Here is a 6,736-nt window from a genome sequence, read left to right on the forward strand (position 1 = left end):
CCCTTCCTCTCCTTCCCCTTTCCCCTTTCCTCCTTCTCCCTCCCCCTCTCTTCCCTTTCTTTCTTTTTTTTTTTTAACTGATGTTGGGTGTGGTCAAGGGGAACATGTGATGTGGTTAGGGTTAGGTTAGAAGGGGTTAGGGTTTTGGGGTTTAATTTGGGAATAAGGGTTTAATTTGGGACAAAAATGAAATTAAGAATTCTGGGTAAATTGGGGTTTGGTCAATTTTAATAAAATTAAAGTATATTATAAAAATTTGAAATCTAATTTGATCTCTTAAAATTACTTTAAAAATACTACCTAATTATTAATTTACTAATCAGCTTTTAATCATATATTCTAATTTAAAATTAGAAATAACATAATTTATTTTCTGTTTATAAAAATTAAAATATTAAATTCTAGAATCTCTATTATTTAATTAAATTGTATAAAATTCTTATTCTTTTGCAACTGTTAAGCTGTATAATTTTAAATATAGAAAATTATTCAATAACTATAAAATTAAGTAAAATTTCTAATTTAATTGTCAAAACTTGATTTAATTAGCTTTAATAAAATAATTTCTAAAAATAAAGTTTTTAATGAATAAATAAATTGAAATTAACTCATAATAATATTTTTCAAAAATTATGGGTCTTGCATCCTACCCATTCCTACCCACCTTATAAAAATTTTCGTCCTCGAAAATTGATTCAAAGTAAAAGAGATTTTACATTATTTCACTCTTGAACTCATTTAAAAAAAAGGCAAAAAGTTCTCCGTGTATATATATATATATTTTTTCAAATACCAGAATTTTCATATAGCATAAAGGCAGAAGGGGTATAAGTATGATGTGAAACAAGGTTACAAGATAGGCTTGATCCACAAAATAATATGTTTCAAACGTGTGACGGTAAAGCAAGGCGGTAAAAGGCTATAAAACAAGCTGGGGTTAAAATGATGTGCTTAACGTCCGTATACTGATCTTATCTCAACTTCAGAGATTCAACTATTCAAACTTCAACATAACTTATCTCCACCATTCTTAACCGTACTTCGTTGAGCAACTCATCTGAAGGTTCTCAACTTTGTTAAACACTTTGTAAACCTTACAACTGGTCATAAGTCCCACATTAACAAAACTCTTTCTCGTAAAACAAGGTTTCACGACTCCCTTTGATGTCACTTACCAGAATGTAACTTACTTACAAGCTTCACCTTCCGCGTTCACTAACTGTGTTCTAAGAACTAACGTATTATTTACCGTATCTAAGATCATACGTGACATTAAAACAAACCTCGAATTTACTTAGAAGGACATAAGATTTTAGAAAGGAATAACAAACGACGAGGACAGTACTCAAATGATTTAAAAGAACGGATGAAATTGCAAGTAAACAGCATAAACAAGTAATGAAGATTGCCGAAAAGGAATCAATTGACAGTTACAAGGATAACTCTTGAATTCAACGAAATTCAATAGGATCATTAACAAGAAAACTAGCGTATTAGTTTAAAAAAATTCAAACCGAGCTGAGAAAGTATGAGATTTTACAGAAGAAAAATGATTAAAGCCAAAACTGCCTAATTAAAAGGAGCACTTAATATTTTCAAAGGTCTATGTCTCGGTGTCATACCCAATTAGTTTCAATGTGGTATCAAAGAGTACAAAGTTCACGATGAGAAGTATAATGACAAGGATAGACGTTCTAAAAAATTTAAACGGTAGTTTACGAATAAGAGGCGGACGCATTGAGAGTTTAAAGAACTTCAATGGAAACAATGAGAGAAAAATTTTGCATTTGTCAGAATTAAAGTCAAGCTGAATCAAAGTATAAGATTTATAAGAGGAAAATGATCAAAGTCAATGGCGTCGTCGTTTACCGAATTCAAGAGAATATTTAAGAACATAACCAAATAACATGTCCACAGAGAAATGGAAAAACATAAGGAGGAATTATTTTACCTTTGAAAAAGAAAAGATATGAATTAATCATTTTTTTTGAAGAACCAAGAAGAATATAAATAGTTGTGTTACAACAAAACATATTCAAGTTGAAATAGGTTATGTGAGGGTTGTAAAATGAATGGTTATTTGGAACAAGAACAAAAATCTTTCTTCAAGAGTCTTGGAAGATATTTAGGTACATAACTAACAAGATACGCATAAAAACGGCAACAAAGTTGGTAAGAATCAAGTTACATTTAAGTAAAGAATCAAAAGTGAAATCTTTTATAAATCAGTAAAAGAGAAGACGTATATTGCAAATATGTAGGTTTAAACCATATAAAGAAATTTTGAAGTTCATGAAAAGAAGTGCATGTAAAAGTAAAAATGATTCTCATAAAAAAATTTAAAAATTGATTGTGAATAAAATCAGACAAAGGACGCATCAATCAACTTCTTTAGAAAGATCCAAACAGAATCTCAAAAGAATATCATAAGGTATGGTGTAGCAAAATGAGTTCGAAGCTTATCGAGGAATTATGTTTTCCATGTATAAAAACACAAAATTAGAAGCCGTGATAGCAAGAATCTACAAGATAGCTAATGAATATGGTTAGAGTAGAATACACATAAAATGTAAAATATGAAACTAAAGAGTCAAATCATCTTAAGAAAGAATCTAATTCAGAAAATTTTGATAGAAAGAATAAAAGAAAAGAGAATATATTGATCGAAACAAGTTCCGACTGAAATAGAATACAAAGTCTAGAAATAAAGACAGCTTAGGTCAATGACAATATTTTTTAAAAATTTTGAGATCATTCTTTATATTGAAACAAATTCAAGCTTGAATCAAAGGGTATAAAATTCATAAAGAGAAATAAGTGATGCATTGCAAACAGACAGATTTCCGCTAAATAAGGAAGTTTTTCAAAACTTCATTTAAAATAGCGCATGCTAATTTTAAAATAACTTTGTCAAATGAAAATCAACTAAAAAGAGGCAAAAATCTTTCTTTTGAAGAATACTTAAATACATAATCAAATAAAGATATTCGTAAAAACTGTAATAAAGTAGTTAGAAAATCAAATTGTATTTAAAGTAAATGTATTTCCATAAATCAATGAATGAACAAGCAAGATATTAGAAACAATTAGTTTTAAACTGTATAAGGAACTTTCAAGTTTATATAGAGAAGTATATATATATAAATTCAAAGGTGGTTTTGTTAAGATTTGAAGAGTGGCTGTAATTATCGTCAAAAAAAGAGGAAAACTAAATCACAATTTGTTTACAAAGGACTCGGAATAAAAACTTAAGAAGGTATACTGCATCAAAACAGATTCAAATGTATATCAAAGAATACATGACTCAAAAGGAAGTGTCTAAATAAAGAAGGTAAATACACCAAGGATTTTAAGCAGACATATGTAGTTAGGATCAAACAAGAGTGCATGTGAACAGGAGGGCAGGATTGGAAAATAATCCGATCACTTTCCAAGAAAAGAATCGCAAAGAAAAACCTTAGAGCATACCACAGGAACAAGATACATGATATTCGCAGAGTTCAAGATTCCTAACCGAATAGCCTCAATATTTAACTCCTGACATTCCCAAAACCCGCGATTCGCATTTTCTATAACTTGCATAATGTCTATGATAACCCATTGGTACTTCCATATACATAATTCACTAGTGTTAAGCCGGCCAAACTTAATACTAGAAATTATGCAATGCAAGGCCTATGGCATTAATCAATAGACTGCCATGTGCATAAAGCTCTAATTCTCGTTATCCGAACAAGACCTACTACATGACAGACGCTCAGAGTATGCAATTGAAGCATAATCGGTCCATTCCTCAGGTTCTACAGGAAAGACCGCTCTGATACCATAATGTAACACCCTCACTATCAGAAGTCACGTTTCCGGCTGCGCTACTCTGATAGCAAGAGGTATTACGACTACTTTACATACTAACTATTAAAATAGGAGCCTGTGACTCGACACTGTATCGCTGGTTTCTTTGAAAATCGGAAATAAATACTTTATCTTAAGAAAAATGCAAGCAGGCATAGATTCATATACAAGACTCGTTACATAATATCTCATAATATAATATACATATAGAACATACAACTCCTATCCCTCTTACAAACTTGTAATAAAAAAGACGAGGGAAGAAAATAATCTAATTAACACAACAGCATATAAACCAAACTCAGTATAACTCTTCTTTATGCCTCTTCATCTGGTTCCTGAAAAGGTAAAGCTGTAGGGAGGTGAGAACCTAACCACATGGTCTCACCACGGAGTTTCAAAGTTTTCATAAGAAGATATCTAATAAGAAATCTGCTTTCAAGCTTAGTGATTATCATTGCCTTATGAAGCTTTTAAAAAACCAATAGGTAATCATTCAAAACCTTTTCGAGGAAACAATGTTTAATCTTTCAGAAATCCAAAATCTTTCTTTTCTTATAAGAAAATCTCAATCAGAAATCAACCACGCAATCAAACAACACAATCATTAATTCAGCATCAAAGTTCATTCTCAAATGTAGCACGCCAGGACAAACACAGACAAGACAGACAAGGAAAGCACAAGTAGGTAGCAGTTACAGCAAATAGTTCAAGTAGCAGTTAAGAACAGTTTAGCAATTAGGCAAACCCAAACAAATTCAAACTCAAGCAAAGCATACAAATGCATATGATGCATGCCTGTCCTATGGCTGATGAGGCTCATCTGTCGGTTATCCAGCCAACCCGACAAGTCTGAATTGTACTTAGACGGTCCCCCGACGTGCATCCCCAAGAGTCTATGCATAGCTTTTTCTCAAATAATCAATATTGCTCAATGGGGGTAACATTCCCGAGAATTTATATAGTGCCCGGTCACACTTACATCGTAGGGTCAACAGAGTATCGAGTTTTCAACCTGGTACACGTGGTGGCAAGCCACGGCACTTAATCCAGGGAATCTCGTATCTCAGATATCATCATTCATAAGCCATTTCATTCTCATAATCAGTATATAATCATTTATCAAGCCATGGCATTAACCTTCATGTAACATTCTCAATCCATATCTCAACATTCTCAACATCCTCAACATCATCATCATTTATCAATCCATGTCTCATTTTCAAATTCATTCAAAAATCATATTTCAAATCAATCCTCATCATTTTATAAAATTTCAGCAGCATCTCCTCTAAAACTCTGACACTGCCACCCTTTTTGGGTCCCATCCAAACATTTCTCAAATCTTTTTCAACCATTTCCAAATCTCAAATATTTTTCAGAGTTGAGCGAGTTCCAATACCAAATTATTTTTAAATCAAACCAATTCCAACAGTAAAACTCTTTTTAAAATCAAATCAGCTCAAATGGTAACTCATTTATAAAATCAGACCAGCCCCCAGAATCAATTCATTTATATTACTAAGTAAACTCCAAAACCAAGAAAATCCACTTTTCATAATAATCAAGCAAATAACATTTCAAACCGGTTTTTATCAACAACCATACACCACTCACGCAATCAAGCATCCAATAATCCAGTCCAACTAACCATCACATCCACAAGACAAATATAATCACAGAAATATATCTTTTTGCATCAATATCTATTTATCACAACTCTGAATTATAAAGTAAATTTTAAGAAAACCCTACCTCAGTTAGCTGAGTCCACGTAACTAATCGTGATAATTTCCTTTTCTTTCAATTCATGGCGACAGTGATAACAATAACCCCCACGGGAACAGCAACAGCAACTTTGGAAGGAAATTTAATAGAAACTGAAGCAAATGCAAGGGCAGAATAGAACAGATCATCAAGGGAGCAATAATCAGAATATTGGTTGTAGAACAAAACCAATCTTACACAAAAGAAATACGGGAATGGAGTAGCAGCTCTGGTACTCAGAAGAACACAGACCAAAGACCAAGGCATACATCCTAGGGGCAGCATTAACCGGGTTAATAGCGACGTCAATTCCAATGATACTCCAGTAACAACAACATCAATAATTCTCATAGCAGTAACCAAGGTTGCAACAAAATAGAGAGTTCAAATTCAATGGAATCGGAAATGGAAATGAATTTAATGGAATTGAAAATAGAGATAGCTTACAATAGGGTTTCCGGGAAGCTCCATCGTTGGTTCCCAACAACCCCAACGGTAATACCCATGGCAGCAGAGACTTTGGCAATTGCAAAACCAGAAGCAGGGGCAGAACAAAATAGTATAGAGCAAGGACAGTAGTATCTTCTTCTGACAATAGCTCCTTCTCTGACGAGCTTCAATGGTGGCAGAACAGTGATCCTAATGGTGGCACAGAACTCACCAACGACCCTGGCAACGGTGGAGATCCTTTCTTCCTCTTCTATGTGTGTGTGTTATGCGATGATGACGGCCTAGGCAGTAGCGGCGGTGTCAACCCAGCAGCAGTGACGGCAGGGCAGTTTGGCGCTGATGGAAGCACGGCGGGGACGCAGCAGAGGCTCTGTCCTCCACTGGCTCTCGCACGGTTCTCAGCGGCGATTCACAGCCCCAGTGACGGTGACCGACATGACGAGCAGCTTCTTCCTCACGATGTCTGGCTCCCTTCGTGCTTGATAGCGTTCGGTGGCAATGAAGGCATGGCGGCGACGCTGTGCGGTGGCTGCGCGACAGCGGGCTGAACGTGGTTGGGTGTGGTGGTGCGTCTTCTTCCTCCTCTTCTCGCGGATCTCTCTCTCTCTCTCTCTCTTGCCAACAGCGGCGGCGGCGGTGGCAGTGACACCCACCGCGCCGCCTTCCT

At 34.7% G+C, this 6,736-nt stretch overlaps 1 long non-coding RNA gene across 1 annotated transcript in view; it reads right to left on the bottom strand.

The window, feature by feature from the left end:
* LOC110279898 (uncharacterized) overlaps positions 1-6,358 on the bottom strand; it is an 8,889-nt gene extending 2,531 nt beyond the window's left edge. The window contains exon 1 of the long non-coding RNA XR_008008243.1: positions 5,608-6,358. This is a non-coding gene — a long non-coding RNA (uncharacterized LOC110279898). The remainder of the gene's footprint in view (positions 1-5,607) is intronic.
* Between the last annotated feature and the right edge of the window lie 378 nt (positions 6,359-6,736).

This window comes from Arachis duranensis, chromosome 4 (assembly GCF_000817695.3).
Source record: "Arachis duranensis cultivar V14167 chromosome 4, aradu.V14167.gnm2.J7QH, whole genome shotgun sequence".
NCBI lineage: Eukaryota > Viridiplantae > Streptophyta > Magnoliopsida > Fabales > Fabaceae > Arachis > Arachis duranensis.